General features: G+C 32.4%; 1 protein-coding gene across 3 annotated transcripts in view; it reads left to right on the top strand.

Moving 5' to 3' along the window:
• Positions 1-21,878, top strand: part of LOC126752261 (ets DNA-binding protein pokkuri) — an 81,462-nt gene that overhangs the window by 45,816 nt on the left and 13,768 nt on the right. Inside the window, exon 1 of one of the 3 annotated variants that reach the window (XM_050462958.1) lies at positions 16,052-16,291. The exons of the other annotated variants lie outside the window; for them this stretch is intronic. The gene's annotated coding sequence lies outside the window, so the exon portion shown is untranslated. Of the gene's footprint in view, positions 1-16,051; positions 16,292-21,878 lie in introns of those variants that run through there. 3 annotated transcript variants of the gene reach the window in all.

Here is a 21,878-nt window from a genome sequence, read left to right on the forward strand (position 1 = left end):
TGGAAGGCATTATTCTCATACATCGCCGGAAAAGAGAATTAAACAATAATTTTTTATAGCTAATGCAATATGCCCCCGAAGAGCACTAACTATTGAAATAATACATATTTGCATACTAAAATTCAAAATATGTCATGTATAAATATATATATATAATTTGTTGTTGTAATGCGAACTTTTCACTATTTAATCGTCCATCATTAAATCAGCTTCGAGTGCTTGTGCTTCCCAATTTATTTCCAATTTATCAAACTCATAACAATAATGCACTCAAAAATGTACTCGTTTTTTAATCGAACGATCTGTCTTACGTAGTGTCAACCAAAAAATTAACCCAAAACGGTTATTTAAATTAATTGTGTTGATTTTGGGTGCAAATGATATCACGCCTCTCTTTAAGTTAAACGTTTTACTGATATGGGTTATACATATGTATATAATATGTGTGTGAGCAAGTTTGAGTAATTAAGACGACACACGTTTCCGCAGCATTTAACTGACGTTTGACAGTTATTGCAAAATTTTTGGCTAAAAAAATTATTATGCAGGGAAGGGTCGCATATATAGTACCATATGAAGTAGACATAGGAAATGTTTTCTTTTTTCTTGAACTTCTCAAATATGTCAAAAACTTATCAAATTTGATTTATTTTTTTCTTCAGAAAATAATTACTTTATTTTGATTTTTATTTTTCGCTTAAGTAATAAGAGTTATATAACAGTTATTTATTGCTCCTTATTCTGTGAGTTACGCGGTGAGTTTTACTTAACTCTTGCGCAATCAAAGTGCCTTGACAAATAATAATCTCACTCGAAGTTATATTTGTGTGATGAGTATTTCTTTCAGATCGCAAAAGGCAAAACAAAAAGCTTACTCTTCAACTCTTATAACGTAAAACGCCAGTCAGCTGTTGGCACATAAGTTTACTTCTACCACTGCCCAAAGTATATAAACAAACTATGACGTCAATTTCAATATTCTTAAACTTAAAAGTGTAAATAATAAGTTGAGAAAAGATAGTCACTCTAATTGCGTCACTAAATATTGAAAGGCGATGAGTCACAACTATCGACTTTTTTTGCTGGAACGCTCGTGTTTGCTTTTGCGTTCGATTGTGTAATATGAACTCTATAGTACATTCAATTTTCATTTCACTAATAAAAATTCTAAAAAAAATCTTAAAAAAACGGCCGTAACCCCCTTAATATATTACTATTTTAATGAAATAAAAAAAATTCTTTATATATTAATAACTTTTTAATTAACTTTCATATTAACTATTTTTTAAACAGCAATTTTTTTCATATATTTTAATCACACTCTTTTCTTTTTTCTCTTTTTAGGTAAGCTACAAGTCCTACATGTCATTTTTCTATACTAAAAGCACGACAATTTAACCAGGTATTTTAAACAAACATCGTTATATATAAATTTGCAATCAGATAAGATTTATAACTGTATAAAAATGCCACTTCAGAGCACAACAAACAGAAAGTATCGGACAGTTTTCGAAAACGTTTAAACTTGCTTTTTTACCGGCACGTGCGAGATAATAGCTGACCAATATTTAGAAAATTTATATCGTTACCTTAACATATCGAGTACCGGATATAGACGTTTTTATCGCCCTTCTCCTGATAAGTTCTACATTTGCTCTGTAGATGATATATTAAATATACTATGTTAGCCAATTTTTTGTGTCTCTTATATCACGTAGGCGAAAATTGCTCTCTCTGCTGTTTTTATATTGAGAAATAATTCTACAATGGTGTCACTAGTTTTTTCTTAGGTCTTGAAGGATTTCTATATTGGTCCATTTTTGAGGAATTTTTTTTGGTGTTTTTGTGGAATAATAAATTTTTGAAAAACTTGTCGCAAGAATTTATGGCTGGGATTTTTGTAACACTACGAAGTGTTTTCTAAATTTGCATAAAATTTATAAAAGTACATAATACATATTTATATTTTTCTATAATAGAAGAACTAATTAATTAAGAAGTTAAAAGTTAGCGCGTTACTAAGTAATAACTAATCTCTTATTAATTTTTCCAAAATCTTTTTCTTTCTTTTAAATCTTTTTTTATCTTTTCGGTAAATAAATAATTTTTTATGAAATTTCAATTCTAATTTACTTTACATTTTTAACGATTTAAACTAATTATTAAATAAATTAAAAATAATTAATTAAAAAAACTTAAAACTGGTAATTATTTAAAAATATAATAAAAGAAATTAAGTATTACTTTTTTACATTAATGCGTTTAAAATTAATTATTGAATAATTATTTTTTTTTAGTTTTATAAATTTTGAAAATTAATAATAATTAGTTTAGAGGTTATTTACTGAATTAAGTAATTATAATAAAATAAAATTAAGTAATTACTAATTAATTTTGATAAAAAAATTATATCAAATTAATTAATACTAATTAGTTTTGACAATAAAAAAATTTATTAATTAATTTTATTTTTGAAAACTAAAAGTAATTAATTTAAAGTTTATTTACTGAATGAATTAATTATATAAAATTTAATTAATTACTAATTAGTTTTGTTAATGAAAAATTCATTCAAAATTCATTTGATCAAAATCTATCAATTCTAATTTAGCTTACATTATTAGTGATTTGAATTAATTATTAAATAAATTTATAATAAATAAATAATTAATTATATAAAAATTAAAAAATATTAATTAAATAAAAAATTTAATACAAAACAATTATTCAATAATTAGTTTTATTATTTTTATTAATTAACTAATTAATTTTGAAAATTAAAAATAATTAATTTATAGGTTATTTACTGAGTTAATTAATTAAAACAAAAATGAAAATTTAAAAAATTAAAAAAAAATTAATTTAAATAATTACTAATTAGTTTTGATAATAAAAAATGCTATCAATATTCATTTAATTAATACCAATAATTCAATAAGTAATATGTAAAAGAAATATTTATAAAACATGAACCCGACAGTCGGTTCTGCGTAACCGTAACGCACGCGAATTTTTTATTCGGCCAAGGACTGTCTAACTGGCATAAAAATGCTTCAGGAATGTTTTCTGCTTAATGTTAAAATAAATTGCTTAAAAAAATTAATACTATTTAAATTACTTTGCTATCGCCAAAAAAATTCAATTAATAAAAAAAATAATAATTAATAAAAATATTAATAATATTTTAAAAAATAATAATTAATAATAAATATTAAACAATTTTTAAATTAATAATAAAAATATTTAATATAGTTTTTCAAAATTAAAATAATTTATACTTAAAAGTTTTATTTTATTATAAAATTAAAGTACCTTTTAATATTAAAAACTTAACTTAATAAAAAAATAGAATTTTTTTTAATTTATGCATATAAAAATTACAGTTTGAATTAAAATTAAATACAATTAATTTTTTGTAATAAAAATTGATTATTAAAATAATTGAAGTAACGTAAGAAAATTTAAAAAAATGGTTTTAAATATTATACAGTTTTTCAATATTTTTTTTAGTTTAATTAAAATTACAATTTTATTTAAAATAAAATTCTTGTAGTTTTTTATATTAAATATTTATTTAATTTAATTTATTTTAAAATTAATTAGATATATATATAATTTTTTATGTGTTAAAGTGTAACACTCTGTAATATTAAAACTTAACTCAATAAAAAAAGTAGTCTTTAATAATTTTTGAAACTTATACATACAAAAAATTACAATTTAAAATTAAAATTAGATATATAATTAATTTTTAATTTAATTTAATAAAAAAAGGAAGAAAACTATAATAACAATTTGAAATAAAGTAAAAATATTAAAAAAAAAAATTTTATATATATTTTTTTTTTAATTAATAATAAAAATTACAATGTTATTTAAAATTGGATTTTTATATTTTCCATATTAAATACTTTTGAATATTAATATTCTTATGTAAAGTTAAAAACTTTAAAATTCCACCGAAATTATACAACAACAACAGTAAGCACAACGTACAATAATAAACGCTTACTTAATGACTTGTTGAAAAAACGTGCGCATGCTCAGCTCCAGCTAAGGCAGCGCGTTCCAAGCATTTCCTAAAGCGTCATCATGCCAAATAGCGTAGTTTGACTTGCTTTTACGCCTGATCGACTATACCTACAATTAGAAATTTTGATTTAATTTGAAAATGAATATTTACCTACGCACACGCACACAAATACGCACACACGTGAGCACTCGCATTGTGTGTGTGACGCGCGTGCGCGCTGACTGGACCAACTAATAATGAGCCACAAAAAATTGGCGTACGCGTTTGGGCACGACGTGTCGTTTTCAACCGCTGACCGCTGACTTCCAACTTTTTTTTGTTTTTGTTATCGGTGAGTGTGCTTTTGTACGCCTAGTGGTAAATGTCGTAGCCATAAATATATTTATAGAAATGTGGTTGTTTTCTTCTTTTTATTCATATGACAAACTATTTCAACATAAACACACATACACACATGTATTTTAGATACAAATATTCTACCTGCGCTGCTGCTTACTGACATCAGCATCACCAACAGCAGCGGTTGTTCCGTTGTGGCTCATCGACTTCTACACAGCTCTTATTGTTGTCAATAGTGTTGTTGTTTTTTAATTGGTTTTTCTTGTTCTTCATTATCGTTCAACTGAAACACTATATGTTGATGTACATACACACACATACACTTGTATATTGCTGCCAAGCTAACCATTTCCCCTTAAGCCATTTGCTGCTGTTGTTATTGTTATTCTCCATTATATATTGACTATCTTTGCATTAATAATGATGTGAAAAATAATTATATCAAACGTTCGATAACCTTTCTGGTTTTTTAATATGCAAAAAGAAGCCAGTAAATTGTTTTTCTGACCACTTCTTGTTATTTTTGTTGAATTTGTGTTTTTGTTTTTGCCTCATATATTTGACTATTCCACAGTCAGCTAAGTTCACTAGCTTCTTGTTAGACTGTCGCTTGACTACTTGGCTACTTGTATTGTATTGTATTCCGCGATTGTTTGATTTACAACAACAACAACATTGGCTTGTTTTTGATTTTTGTTTAATCGACAAAATTTAGAGTTCAACGTCATCGCCAAAACCAAAACGCAAGCAAATTAGTTTACTCTTATTAGAAAAGTTCACATGTGTATGCACGTATGTATGTATGTGTGTATTTATATAAGTGTATAAGGTATATGTACAATTGAACTACCAGGCATAATCTCGAATTTCCACTGCAAAAAATAGTAGACATAACAAATTACAAAAAATACAAACTTCAATGTAAAAAGCTTTCATTAAACACATATACTCGTATGCAAAGGGTGATCCATTTCGAGGTTCCATACTTTTTTAAAGAAAAAACACAGAAAATTCAAATTTAATGAACAAGAAACGCATTTATTTTTTTGAATATAATCTTTTTCAAATGTTAGCCGCGGCTACGTCGCAGATTTTTCATCCGTTGAGTCCAATTTTCGTGACACGTGCGAGCATTTCGACTGGTAACTGGCGAATGACACGCGTGGTGCTTTAATCCAATGTCTAATTCGAAGCGGGATTGTCCGCATAGACTTTAGATTTTGAATGTTCCTACAGGAAAAAGTGTAACGATGTCATATCACACGATCTTGTTGGCTTAAAACGTGAAATTATCTGCTCACCGAAGTGTTCTCTGAATAAATCTATTGATTGATGCGATGTGTGGGAAGTGGCGCCCTCTTGTTGAAACCAAATGTCGCTGAGATTACGAACTTCAATTTGAGGCATCAAATAGGCGGTAGTAATGGCGCGATAACGGTCGCCATTGACAGTTACGTTCTCACCGGCCTCATTTTTGAAGAAATATGGACCGATTATTCCACCGACTCACAACTCACAACAATCCAAGAATATATGCTTGTTTACATACTCATTGAGTCAGAAATGGGCCTCATCGCTGAACAAAACTTGGCTCGAAAACAGATCTTAAATCTTCTTGGAACCTTTCAAGAGCCGATACAGCGAAGCGATGTCGCTTAGAAGTTCGAGCGGCTTTAGTTCCCTAACAAACTATATGTGACCTGGTCTACGGAAAGGGGGCTTAGGTGTCAAAAAAAAGGAGAACAATTAATGAGATAACCCAAAGCTCCCTTTTCAAAGTGTATATTGTATGCTTTCAATTTAAGATCTCGACGTAATATGCGGCAAGACTTTCAATATGTCAGTGCGAATTGCTGCGGACGGCGCCGAATCAACTCTCCACGGCCTTCGTGTACACACTTAGCTACAGCTGCTATATTTTTTTCTCGGCTTGCTGGACGTGGTCTATTCGGTTGAATATTATCCAATAATGAATGCTGGGTCTTAAGATTGGTGATGGCGTTACGAATAGTGCGCTCAGTAGGCCGATTATGTTGATCATAAATTGAGGCATAAGACTCACGCGTGATCTGTCAAAAAAAGGCTATTGAAAAGGTACCTCTATTTGGATCACCCGTTATTGACAGTTATATACAAACATATATATATACAATGTATCCAATATAATTTTATTATAACTTTTCGATCTAAATTACAGCGAGAATGAGTAGAAATAATTGGTTTATAATTAATTAATTAGACTTGATTAGTGTGAACTTTTAGCTTCCCTTTCTATGTTGACTAACTTACTATCAGACATATACTTAAGTAGTTATATGTAAGTATTTATATAGTGTGAGCGAGCATTTGTTACACATCTACATTTTCTTCTTTTCTTTTTCTTTTTCTTCTTATTGCGTTTTTACCCAGAAACCAGAAAAACACCAATCCTAATTGAGTAAAGTCCGAAAACTGAGCGAAACCCGGGTTTCACCTGCATTTTGTTAACCGGAAAAGACTCCTAAATATTGATCAAAAAGATCCTCAAAATCGTCAAAGCGCTTTGAACCTGACACAAATTTGTTGAGTCGGCTAATATGAATTTCGGCTATTTCGCCAGGTCCACCGAAGTTATGGCAGACGAAATGTTTCAACCTCAGTCTTGCAAAAGCTGGACAATGGAGCAGATTTGCTTGGCTGATTACACGTCACCATCCTCCATGTAAATTTAATATTTATTAGTAGTTTCAGTCAGTGAAAAATCTGTGTATAAGAGTTTTCTTTAAAAGAAATATTGCAACATCTATTGTAAAAGTGAAACATGTCGCTCCTGGCTTATCGTTGATTTTGTTGTAATTCATTTTAACGGTTACACTTGCAACTTCTACGGTTCTGTTTTCTTATCTTAGATGCCAAAATATTTGCTCTCATATTTTCTTTCAGTTAATTCCATTTTAACTCTTCTATTATACGATGACTTCTGGTTTTTTATAATTTTCTTAACCTGTGATTGGTTTCCTTAGTCATTAAACTGTCCTGTCATTACTAGTTTTGTTTTTCATAGATCGCCAATCTCTTCGCCAAGCCCTTGTCTCATTCCATTTCTTTCATTTATGTTAATAACGAAATTGTTAGTTCGTTTTAATTTAATTTCCGATGCCGAATTTGGATTTTCTATACTCTTCTTAATTTTTTTTATATGTTGTATTTCGTCATAGATCACTGATATTTTTTGCTGAAAGATCGATGATCGCTACCGTCACCAATCAAATTTTCTTTTCAAGTTTGATCTAAATTTTCGAATGCTTTTGAAATAGATTTTTCAAATCAGATTAAGGTCATTTCAATTTTTTTTATTCCTAAAAATTTTTTTAGGAATCGCCAACATTTGTGTATGTATATGAACCACGATCTCTGTTTCTTCCACCTACGTTTTCGGCGTAAACATAAACTCCACCCATATGGTGATGTAACTAATTAATTAATTTCAAAGATCGTTTTATAGAATCTTAATATTCGCAGTAAACAAGTCATCTTAGCTTTTGCTAATGTTCTCTGCGACTCGAAAAATATCCACAGTGGGCGTAGGATTAGGCAGAATACAATGAAAGCATGTGGAAGATTTTAGAATTGACTTAAAAAAACAAAAAAAAAAACAAATTTACAATCCATACGAGGCTTTTTGGATGCGAGTGATTGATGCGCTGAAGAATCCAATATTCACACACACACGCACTATCATACCTAAGGCACATGTGTGGTGGCTTAATCCATTTTTGGGCAAACAGCAAAGTTGGTAGCGGCTGTGGCAGCATTCTTTTTCATAATTTCTTTTATTTTCATAACTGTTTTTGAGTTTTGAAGTGTCTCAGCCCCCAAAAGCGAAGAAATCTAACAAATAATCTACGCAGCTGCAGACAAATTTCCGAAACTCACATAATAATTGCGCACACAATCAAACACAACAAATAATCATTATACCTTATTTAAGTGTCTGAGCAGGGCGAAGAGGGCTTGGTTGGCCTGTCTCTGGCGTTCTAACGCTTTTACCCGTCTTTAAGCACCACACACACGCACACTCAACCATACAAAGCCGAAAGATCAGAATCACCGTCAGCAAACACATCAAATCAAATCAAATGAAATCACATTAGAGTCATAGCGCGCACAACCAGTCGGTCAACTCGGGCGTCGCGCACCTGAGTCGCTTCGCACACACTCACTTTTGCGCGCGCCGCTCTGCCGCTCCCTCTCTTTCTCGCTCCATTGGTTTCTGGCGCTGTACAAACGATCGCCGCCGCCGCGACTTGGCGCGCAACTCGAGCACGTTCACATATGGTTATTTATGCTTGTAGATATTTACACGTAGATCAGCACAACAAAAAAAAAAACAACAAAAAACAATGTGGATATATAACATGAAAAAACAATGAAATTAAACAACGCAAGCTCGCTAGCTGACGATTAACGAAATCCGAAATTCGAGGCGGTAGAATCTAAGGAAGCATTTTTCGTGGTACCCGGAATTTGGTTTTGGTTTTGTTTTCTTTTTGGGTTTTATTTTTCTATTGTTGTTGTTTTTTTATTGTCTACATATTATTATTTATATACGGTGTTTTGTCTTCATCTAGTATCTTACTGTCTTACCACTATGCGCTCGAGTTCTGTATTGTCGTTATTTGTATTTCCACATTTTTTCCATAACTTCTTTTTGATTATTTTTCTGTGCGCTTGTTATACCATGAACAGGGTATATTAAGTTGCCGCGACGTGTGTAAAAATCATATTAAATCGTCAGGGATCGTATAAAGTACGTATGTATGTATATAAATGATCGGCGTAACGAGCTCCATTTGTCTGTCTAAATATACGTGAATTAGTCACACAGTTTTTGAGTTATCGCTCTGAAATTTTGTACACATGCTTTTCTCCTCAACAAACTGCTCATTTGTCGGCGTCGTCGATATCGGACCACTATAGCATATAGCTGCCGTACAAACTGAACGTTCAACATTGAGTTCTTATATAGAAAACTTCTTTATTTGACAAGATATCTTCACAAAATTCAGCATGGATTATAAGCCAAGACAAGGCTATAATCTCCGAAGAAATGGTTCAGATCGAACCACTATAGCATATAGCTGCCATACAAACTGAACGTTCAACATCGAGTTCTTATATGGAAAACTTTTTTATTTGACAAGATATCTTCACTAAATTTGGCATAGATTATTAATCACAAGAACACTACAATCTGCGAAGAAATTATTCAGATCGGACCATTTAGCATATAGCTGTCATGCAAACTAGCCGCTCGAAATCACGATACAAGTATTTTTATACCCATTTATAACGTGAGAAATGCACATGTGAAGGGTATTATGGTTTCGGTGCAACCGAAGCTTACTCTTTTGACTTGCCTCTTGCTACTTTTCTGTGCGCTTGTTTCTTGTATATCTGGCGCGCTCCTCTTGCCCATATTTGTATTTATGGTACGACTCCGCAATAGTTTGTTTGAGACGCGCTTGTGTACACATGTATTCTTATGTTTTCTGAATTTTTAGCAATTTTTTTTTCGTTGTTGTATTTCTACTTTTTTGTTCATTTCAGTACGCTTCTGATTATTAAGCAGGTCGTTGACTTGGTTTTGAATTTTTATGCTTATTAAATGAATATTTGATATGTTAAGAAGGTGAAGATATTTAAATACCTTTTAATCTATACATAACTACATACAAATATATATATTTGAGTTATGCACATAGGTGGGCAAAACTACACATATTTATTTGTTAGAAATTTGACATGTGGCGGCGCGGTCGGTGCGGGCGCCGAGAGCGACGCTGCGCGCTGTGAAAATCCAAGTGTTGTGACAGCGCGCAAAAAAAGGCAAAAAACAAAAGCAAAAAGAATAAAAGTATTAATGGCATGTGTGAGATTGATTGTTGATTGACGAGCGGCTGGTGTCGAACTGTGCGCGCCGGTTGTGTGGTGGGTTAATGGTTGGTGTTTTTGGTGGGCGCCTGCTTGAATTTCGCGCGTTCATGCAAAAAAATACAAAATTTCGAAAATTTCGTTGTTGTGCGCTCTGTGAAATTTCTGTATAAATTCTCATACAATAAACATTGATTTTGAGTTTTTGCTTGAAAGACATGCGGAAACAGTGTGTAAAACAATATGAGTGCATACACATACCTTTATATATGTACATATATAATAATTCTGTTTTCACACAATATTCTACCGTATTCTCCTTCCTTTATTTAACACCTTCTTGCTCCGCTAAACCGTTAATTATAGTTATTTGTATTTTGGTAGAAATTTTGTGCTAAAACAAAATATCAAATTTGAGGTTATTTTAGAAATAGGAAAATTTTATTTCGAGACTTTGTAGATTCCATCTGGCAGTAATTCCCTATAAAAGTTTCATATTGTCCTAATTCAACTTTTAAGTTAAGTTTATAGGTTAATTCTATAATTGAGGTTATGACATGTTAAGTTCTTCTTGTTCTTTATTGGCGTAGACACCGCTTACGCGGTTATAGCAGAGTTTACTACCACGCGTCAATCGTTCTTCCTTCCCGCTGTTTGGTGCTAATTGGATATTCCAAGTGTAGCTAGGTCCTTCTCCACTGGTCTTTCCAACGTTCCAAGGACGTCTTTCTCTTCCTCTGCTTCCTCTGGCGGGTACTGCGCCGAAAACTTCTTATTTATTTAGTTCTTTCAAGGAGTTTTGGGTTTTCCGCAGTCGTCCCATATTTATAGGGCCATTCGATAGATTCTGAGGCAGTTTTGACATCACATTTAGAAAATCCAGTCCCGTGACCAGTACTAATGCATTTGATGATTTTACGGTTCTCAGCTAAGCTTTCAAGTATCCCTTTTGCGACCTCTACTCGTGCAACAAAAATTTGATATTTTGGTGGAAATATCATTTAGACACGCTTCTTACCCAAAACAATAACCAATAAGTATTGAGTCACTAACATACCAATTTTCAAGCATTATTTCTTAAACTTTTTCGATGATATCGTGTTCAGCACACGTGGTTGGTCGAATTGCATGAGACACGTTTTTGATGACTTCACAACCTTCACTGAATGCTATGGTATGTGCTACTCAAATAATGTTGTTTATGATAAAGTAGACTCTCCAAAACACTTGTGCAAAATTTTTAAGGGATTAAAAGAGTTTACGGGTTTCAAAAGATCTATTTTTTATTGTCTTATTAAATTTTACAACACCTCTAGAATATTTTCCTAAATTTTCAAGTTGATGCGAGTAATAGTTTCGGAGATACGGCCTTGTGAAGAACTTGTGCTCTCAATGCTAGCTAGGCTGAGTTGGCCGTCTTGAAACACGTTTTTCTCGAAACTGTGTTTTTTAAGTCAAGAATCAAGAACTCAGGAACTACTCAACCGATTTTCATGAAATTTTACACAGATCTTAGAGACACAATTCTTAAAGACTTGGACGAAGAATATTTTTTTCCGATTACAACTATTTGAAAAAAAAAAATGTCGCGAAATTTTCACTGAAATTTTCATTCTTTCAGTTTTTTTAGTTTTTTCCTTCGTCCAAGTTCGAAGTTAAGGTTGTAAACAACATATATTTTTCACTTTGGATGCTTCCGTAAGAAGTTATCCTGCCAACGCGGGTGTATTTTTTTTTCCAGTAGGCGTCGCCTTGGCCGAGTTTAAAATACTTGCTTCCCAAAATTTCAGAATTTCTTTGCTAATAGTGTATGTTTTTTATCCAAGGAAACCCATGTAATCTCTTAAATATTCGGCAGCCGTGATTCCTCGACATTCCCATTCAAATTAAACTTCCAAAAATAGTTTTCATATTATTCTTGGAATCACTGTTGAGATAATATTGTCCACTTTAGTTCCACTTCTTCTAGTTGTACATCGCTTTAAAATCAAAATGAGTCCTGCGTTGCTTATCTCAGCATATCTAGCCTAGAAAGGAAACCTAAGCAGATAATTTCAATATTTTGGTCAGTTTCAAAACTTTTGTTCTATATTGCCTTTTTCGCATTTCGGTATCATCCAAATCGAACTCCTTATCGAACCTCATTTGCTGCAACAAGTGTCTTTTAGTCTTCTAATCAAGATAAATAGCACGTATGTGCCTAAACATGTGATTTCTTTTATATTTTACTAAGCACTAAACTATCTGAAAGTTATTTATGGCATAATATTCGATAATTACTCACATACTTAGATAGCTAAAGGTGCTTTAAAACGCAGTTGGATGCCGTTATGTGATTTGAAAGGTTTCAACGTCTGGCTGAGGTTAAAGTGCTTACACATTGCCACAAAAAATTTTCGTTCAAACAAATCTGCGCCACGATCTTTTCCAAAAACTCAACAACAAAAAAACAACACAGCTTGAAAAAAGGAAGTTCTTATGTAGTACATGTACATAGTAACCTATGTTCCCATAAGAATCTTCCCGCGCTGAAGTCTGGCTTAATTTATTTACTTCAATCTCCTTTTTCGGGATTTCACTTTTTACAACCTTTCCTTAGACGAGATTAGGGGTGGCTTGTAGAGCAACAGCTAACAGCCGCAACATGCTCACGATGCGATCATATTTCAATATCAACAACAGCGGTGCAGCAGGCAACAGCGGTGCAGCAGGAGCAACAGCAATACATACAAATACTCAACATCCGTATAAGTACACATGTACAAATGTTTGTATGTATGTCTGTAGGTATGTGTGTTTGAAATGCCCATTAACGCATATTTGCACGCACACAATGGTTTTTTGTATGTGTGGATGTAGGCACATGCAACTTACTTATTGTTTTTTCGGGATTATCGGGATCCCGAAATTTCGGGACTTATTTTGTGCACTCCAACTAATAATGTATTTAAATATAATAACTAATTTATTATTTCTTTAGTTTTATAAAATTCTTTCACAATCATTATCGATAATAATTTAATTTTTAAGGTTAGGATAATTTTTTTCAGTGAAGGTTCCATATTAAACATTATAAAAAAATTTTGTGGTTCCCTGAAATTTCCCCGCTTATTTGTGGTATTTACCTCGATAATTATCAAGAAATAATAAATGCCTTAAGCCAACTGCGTTGATTTCTCTCATACGCCTCTCTATACTCACCTCCTTTGTCCTCGTTTTTTCTCGTAAAATTATCTGTTAAAGCAACAACATAGTTATTAAACATAAATCGATAAAAAAAATAATATCTGGATATTCTCTTACAATGCTATAACCGCCTTCTTTTCTTTCTCTATTTAATTATGCTAGTTTTATGGAAATAGTACCAGTTGTTTGTTCGATTCACCACTCTCTTATATTTTCAAAAATACAGTAGAATGGACACACCCTCATTACATGATAATGGATTAACCGCTTTCTGTTTAACTTCTATTGATCAATTTGGTCGCTTAAACTTGTAGGAACTGCTACTTCGATTCACCACTCTCTAAATAATGTTTTTTCACGGCAAGAAGCCTTTTTCAAGAATGGATATTCTCATAATTGCTATAACTGCTACCTTTACTAACTCTACACTACTATGCTAGTCTTATAGAACAATTACCAAATGTTTATTCGATTCACCAATCTCTTATATTTAGAAAAATATAGTAAAACTTCGATTCATCTTTCTCTAAATAGTGTTTTTCAAGGCACAAGAGAATATGAGAATATGATAATGTTATAAGCGCTTTCTCTGCTAACTTCTTTCAATTTTGCCAGTATTTGACTACACAAGTTGTTTGTTCGATTCGTCACTCTCTTATATTTTTTGCAGTTTGGGTTTTTCAGTTTTTATTTTTATCATTAAAAGTGCTTTACTCTCTAGCAAACCTTTTGAAAGAGCATATAGTCATTGGTGGTAATGTATAAAAAATAATCAGAGCTTGTCATCCTAAAACTAGGCAATAATTTGCTACTACTTGCATTTTTAAAGCTAACGAGTAGAGTTTGTAATTTATTTAAACCATTCTTTCGCGATTCAAAAGCCTGTGGCATACATCATTTATTTTCAATCTTTCCAAACGCCTGCCTTGGGCTCGAACTTCACACCACTCCCGAAATATCGGTACTCCAAAAAAATGTACGGGTTTCGAGTCCTCATAGCTCATGTATGTATGTAGATAATTATGTATTAACAACACACAGATGACTATTATACTTCATAAATGCGCGCACTTATGTATGTACTTTCCGTGAGGAATCTTTCAAAACCGAAAAAGAACCGATAAGCATAAAGAAAGCCATAAAGCAATGGAATGTTGTTGTTTAAGTGAAACGTATCAGATGACGAGATTTAAGAACCTCGCACACAGACTCACGCGCAGTCACAAACACAATCGGATATATGAGCGTATTCGAAAAAAAACTGCTTCTTATGCTGCTGCTGCTGCTGTTTCGATCTTCAACATGCTGCGGCATTTTCAAAATGCACCCCCAGTGTGGTATACTTCCAGCAGGTAGATCTAGCTGTATGCTGGCTTTTTTGCTTCCACTTCTTTCACTGACTTCCATGCGTCTGGTGTTTGGAGTGTTGTCTACCTGCTAAAGAGATTTTTACGACTTACAGACACACACCCCACTCACCGCCGTCCTATCCGTTGCTTGTATGTTGTGCGCGTTCCACTTGTACGCGTTTGCGTGTATGTGCGGTCGTTCGTGTGCTCGTTGGCTCGTCAGTGTAATCCACAGATGCTGGGCATACTCCGCTCGTAAACTCATTTGGCAGTCAACGCAAGTGCGCCGACGCAACACCGGCTTATTGTAGCCGCCGTCGCCGTCACCGCCACTACTGCCACTGCTATTGCCGTCACTGCTGCCGCTGTCGTGCGCTCTCGTCGTTGCTGCCGTTATCGTTGTTGGCGCAGTCGCTTCGCACCGCCGCCGCGTTACTCATTTGCCATACTCATGCTCGTTTATTTAGTTCGATATTAGTTCCTGTTCCTTCGTAGCGTGCGGATATACAACACGTCTGTGTCTTCGTCTCGTGCGTTGGTTGTGTAAAAATGCTTTATTTCTTGCAATTAGTTTAACATTAATACGAGTATTTTCGTCAGCGGAAAGCGGAAATACAGACCAGTGCTTAATTTTTCGACGAGATAGTTGAGTGTTACGAGTTTCGAATTGGAAGCGATTTTAAGTTGAAACAAATTGCAACAAAAAAAAATAAATATAAAGAAATTTAAAAATTAAAAATATTTAAAAATGAATAAAAATAAAATTATAAATTAAAAAAATAAAATTAATAAAAAAAAAAATAATTAAACTAGATTTAAAAATTAAAAATAGCAACAAAAATATTGAAATCATTAAAACTAAAAATACAAAATAAAATAATTAAAAGAAAAAAATTAAAAATAAAACAAAACAAAGTTGAAAATAACTAACTAACGAAAAATACGAATTCAAAATAAAATAATTAATTAAAAAACAAAAATAAATAAAATAATTAATTTTAAAAATAAATTATTAAAATAAAATTCAGTGCCGTCGTAATACGTGTTTAGCTGACTTGCGAAAAAGTGTTCGTGCATATCTAATGAAAATATTTACATATGTATATATTAATTTTTATATAAAAATATACACGCTGTACCTCCTCCATAGTGTGTAGAAATGTTTGTGAAATTGTACAAACGTACCTAAATAAATACTTAAGTATACTATATATAAAGTTTGTGTGGGTTTTCCAAAAAAAGCAACAACAACAATATCAATAATAAGTATATACAAGTACATGCATATATACAGTGTGCTCTTTGTGTTAATGCTGTTTAATTGCAAAATGAGAACCTGAACAAATGCTTAAATTCATATTGGATAATAAATTGTGGATATCTTGAGCGATTGTTGTCGACATACAACATACATACATACGCATACACATATACATATTTGCATACACAACGCTGTTGTGCGGAATTTAAGGTAAAGCAAACGATCGTGCGGTGTTAATTATTAGCTAGAATAATACAAATTTTAATATTGGCAAACCCGCGCACATGTACATATGTACATATGTACATATTTATGTACATCTGTGAACACTTATAAATATTGCTTTTGAAAACCGCGTTGTATACACGAAGAAATTCTAAAGAAAGCGGGCCAATAAAATGTTTTAATAATCATAACTGAGCTTGGGAAATAAAATTTTTTTTTTTATTATTTTATATGTTTTTTTTTTGCCTGCGATATACCGAAATCTTTAGTCTAATCCAATTTTTTTTTCAATATTTTTTTTAATTTTTTTGCCTCTGCATCTCTAATAGCATTTTCCATAATCAACAAAATTCCATTTAACGGCATCGATTATACCATTAAACACGATTTTATTACCGCTAATTCCTATATTATCTAAATTGAAGCGTTAAACAAGCAACACAGCCTAATAAGGCAGTGAAATGCTGCTTCAAGCCAAAAATGCAAATATACGCAGCAACGAATAAAGCGGCGGCGTTCACATTAACGATTTTGCTTCAATCTAGTATCGCTAATATTAGAATTTTATGCCATATTCTAGGGCGTATGCAAAATTCATCGAATTTACTGCGCTAGCTGAAATGATCGCCACTTTCTTCAAAAGTGCCATTATGCGGCTTGCTTAAATAGTCCATACTAACTTCTTTCTAATGATTTCTAGAGATTAATATACGAAAGTTCTCATTCTCTTAAACAGAAATCTTGCTAAAAAAATTTAAATGTTAAATATTTCGATAATCAGCTGCTAGAGTTTACGACTGACTGTTTCAAAAGGAAATACTTTTAATTTATAGATTCAATGGGTTTTAAGTTGATATCTTATCAACTGATTTGATTATTTTTTATAATTTGAAGAGTATAATAAAGTGAGAAACCACACTCGTGTTGTCAAAATCTCTGTGTAGATATGTAAAATTGAAGCAAAGCGATCACGTGCGATCGCGATTTCTATTGGAAAACAACAAAAACTATTCACTTAGCAGGTGAAATACTTAAAAGCGCATACGAAGAATTTTGTCTTGATTTTGATTAGTCAGTTTGTATGGCAGCCAATTCTTATAGTGTTCCGATATGAGCAGTATTTTCCGATATAGGAATACGGCTCTGGATATTAATATAAGTATATCGAATTTCATGCATATATCTTGTCAAATAAACCAGCTTTCCATACAGGCACTTGAGTTTGACCGATCAGTTTGTATGGCAGCTATATGCTATAGTTTTCCAATCTGAACAATTTCTTCTGAGATTATAGCTATATCTTCGTTCATAATCCATGCCAAATTTCGTGACGATATCTTGTAAATTAAAAAAGTTTTCTATAAAAAAGACTTGATTTTGAACGATCAGTTTGTATGGCAGCTATATGCTATAGTAGTCCGATATCGGTGGTTCCAACAAATTAGCAGTTTCTTAGAGAGAAAAAAATGTCTGCAATATTTCAGATCGATATCTCAAAAATTGAGGGATTTGACTGCGTGTATAATAGGGTGCTTCCAAAAATTTTTTTTAAATTTTTTTTTCAACTCTTACCTCCTCAAATATTAGTGATTGACAAACAAAAAATTCTCCCTCAAGCCGGGCGCTGTAGCTTAACTCTAAGGGGTGGCTATTTTTTTTTTTAGGTTCCCATACATTTAACATAGGGAATTTTCGTTTTTTCATTCAAACTAAAATTTCACCAACTAATTTTCGTTTCTCAAAAATAACCATCACATATTCAGAAAGTTCACTTTTCAAACTTTAAAAATTTCTGTGACGATATTTTTTCATCTAATACTAAAAATATATTGGTAGATAACAAACTGATTGTTATAACGGAAACTTGTTCCTACTAAAGGGTGACATGGGTTAACGGGTTTCAAAAATAAAATTATTATTTTATTAAATTCTACAACTTCTGGAATATTGTCCTAAATTTTCGAATTGATCCGAGTAATAGTTACAGCCTTGAGAACTTGTGCGCTCGAGGTTAGCTAGGCTAAGTGCGCCGTCTATAGACGCGTCTTTCTCGAAATTGTGGTTCTAAAATCGGTAGGCAAGATCTCTTGAGAACTACTCAAACGTTCTTCATAAAATTTTACATGTCCTTGAGATACAATTCTTAAAGACTAAGACGAAGAATTTTTTTCGATTACTACTCTTTAAAAAAAAGAAATGTAAAATTTTCACTGAAATTTTTATTTTTTTTTTTTGTGAAAATGTCAAAATCAAAATGCCAAAAATCTTTTACTTTCAAGTACTTTTTCAACACTTTATAAGAAAAAAGAAGGAAAAGTGTAGAAAGAAAAGTAGTGACTCAGAATCTTTGCTAACTACTTATTCATACTGTGTACCAGAGTACCAGAAACCTCAAGAAAGTCAAGTGCTAAATTGTTTTTTGAACGTTAAACATCTTTCAAGTTCATTTGGTCAAACATTTTCAAGTTCAATGCGCATCTAGAAATAAAATATATAGCATTAAACAAGTAATCATATGCATATGTATGTTTATAAATCTTCATAAAACATGTACAAATACTAGTATTTATATTATTTACATACTCACTTCAAAAACACGCTAGATAGCAATCACCTCTGCGAAATTGTAAGTTATTTACCTACAATTGTAGATAGCTATGTCAAATATGTTGAATAGTATTAATATTGTTTCATTATAAATTAATTTCTCAACTTTTATTATATGCTTATCTAACGATCGGAAGTCTACTTCAGCGGTTCGAAGCGAAAACAAAGAGTGCGTACACATTCAAACACTTGCATACAGTTAGACGTAGAACTCTTATCAGAGTAGTAAACCTATTTTCTATCCACCTTTTACGTGCATAAATACATACATACATACATATGTACCTATGTATGTAAATATGTGCGAGTTTGTAGTACTTTTGGCATTATCTTGACAAAAAAAGGGAAAAGTAAAGAACTGTTTATAAAAATAAACGATTGTTAAGCGCTTAAGATAGCGGAAAATGTTTGATAGTAAACATCAAGTCTATATATATTTTATATATACATACATATGTACATACTAAGTATATGTATGCAGTGTCTATATATGGCCACATTTTATAGTAGTGCTCAGTAGATGGTGTGTTATTGCACCGAAGAGTTGTGACCATACTTGGCTTTAGAGCGGAACTACAATATTTATTGCGAATTTTATTACAAATTAACGCTTTATGGATCTGACTTGATCTTTGACGGTAGTTTGTATGAAAGCTATATGATATTGTAAACAGTTCTAAGCAATTACATCGCATATTACGCCATTGCCTCAAACAATAAGCCATCCAAATTTCGTGAAGATATCTTGTCAAAAAAAAAGTTTTTTATACAAATACTTCATTTTAATTGTTCAGTTTGTATGACAGCTATATGCTACAGTGATATAGGGAGAATAGTACGTGTGGACATTTTCAGTTCGATATCTCAAAAATACGAAGCGACTCAGCTCGTTACGCTGATCTTTTATATCAATGTTATACGGGGTCTCCGACATTTCTTCCGAGGTGTGGAAGAATCTTCGTGACAACTTAATGTAACTTTTCAGTGTAGGTTCTAGCTATTTAATTTTATAGAACCCAATTTACATTTATTTGAAAAATGTTTTGCTTTCCTTAGAACGCAGTTTTAATTCAAAGCAGAATCTACCCATATGCACTCCTAAATGAAAATCTGAAGCTATAAGATAAGCTACTCTTTCTTAGTTCGAAAATATCCATCAACTCGACACTAGTAAATAACTCTCTCAAGCCTTAACCGTCAATTCTCAACAACATCTCAAAGACTTTTCAACCAGCAATTCAAAACTTTGTTCACTACGCTTCCTGCTTGATGCCAATTTGAGGCCTATTTGGCATTTAATTTTTTTCTTTATGAGGAAAACGAATTATCAACACCTTCTCAAATAAAGTATACTCTTAATTTTCATAAAAGGGTTTCAGCCGCCCTCTCTTATGAGCTGAGAAATCCAATAGAGAATAATAGAGGGAGGTCTCAAATGTTAGTCAAAATTGGAAATTGTCTAGAGTAGAGTTGTGGCATAAAATAAATAAATTAATTGAGATTTATCGTTGGTGAAAACAAAAATCAATTTAATATGACAGTGACAGTACGAGATAACCGTAAGTTGAAATATCATTTTTAGAATTTCGTACTATTTATCTTTCCTGTCTCTTCTACATTAAGCAGTTGGGACTTTATTGCCAAATATGAGTTCTTAAAGATTGATTAAATATGAAAAAAACTTTACCGTTTTTATTATTCTGCTAACTTGCAAAATCCGATGGTTTTTAACTTGAAATTTTCTAAAATAACTGAATAATATTTTCTAACTTAAAGTAAAATATACAAATATTAATCCATGTGCATAATGATTGTGAAATATTTCGAAATACCTACTCCATAGCAGGAACTAATTTATTTCCAACCTCCCTTGGGAAAAACTCGACAACCTGTCACAATTACTCCGACTCAATTTCCACCCCGCAGCGTTTTCGAGATTTCAAAAATGCCAAACAGTCGTGCAGAGATTTTTATGCAGCTGTATTATAGTAGGTGAAAGGGAAGAAGAAGCTGCAGCATATGTAGAAATAGGTTCAAAGAAGAAATTGAGGAAAAGGAAGCGGCAATGTTGTTGTGCGCGCTGGATCCAACCACACAACAACTGATCTACGAGTTGCACGGCAGAAGTGTAAGGTGTGCGCACATGTTCTCAAGTGGTGCCATATAAATAAATGCAATGGCATGGCGTAAATATGTATGTACTTATGTTTATATATAGGAATATGTGTTTGCATGTGTTGATGCGTGTTTGTATATAGCAGAGTGTAAACATTCCATGTTCGTTCCCGGTTACGCTGTTGGAGGTTCCTGCCAGCACAAAAATCCAACTGACCGGACACAACAAAATCTGCATATATACAAACATACATATATAACTTATACGTACATATATAGCTCATACGCACATATATACCTAATATACACTTATATACTTACAAATATACATATGTATATACATAGGTGTAGGCAAAACCTCAAGACAATTGGTTTGTGTATTTGTACGCAGCGCTCATTCGCACAAACGCTTCACTCGAAATATACAAACAAACACACACACGCATATGTGTATATGTATGTATATAGTCAATATATATACAGCTATGCACATACAAGTGCTTATTGTCAACAATAACAGCCGGGATGGCAGCAACAACAGCAACATTGCGCCGTCAGTCTCATCAACAGCGTCGTCGACTTAGACTTTTACGGCGACTTCGACTTCTGTGCGATCTCAATGCGGACGCGTTGCGGTAGCAAGCCCACACGTCCCACAAAGTACAATAAGATTTGTGTGTCGCTTTGTATGTATGTATATAATGCTTGTGCCCATACATCTCTCCACACGCTGGCCGTTCTGTATGTCGCTGATGGTTTCGATCATTTATTTTTTCATACACACAAACTTACGTATTTTTTAATTTGCGTGTAGTTTCCGCTCAAACCGGTTTCATCATCTACATTCCTT

This window comes from Bactrocera neohumeralis, chromosome 3 (genome assembly GCF_024586455.1).
Source record: "Bactrocera neohumeralis isolate Rockhampton chromosome 3, APGP_CSIRO_Bneo_wtdbg2-racon-allhic-juicebox.fasta_v2, whole genome shotgun sequence".
Taxonomy (NCBI): domain Eukaryota; kingdom Metazoa; phylum Arthropoda; class Insecta; order Diptera; family Tephritidae; genus Bactrocera; species Bactrocera neohumeralis.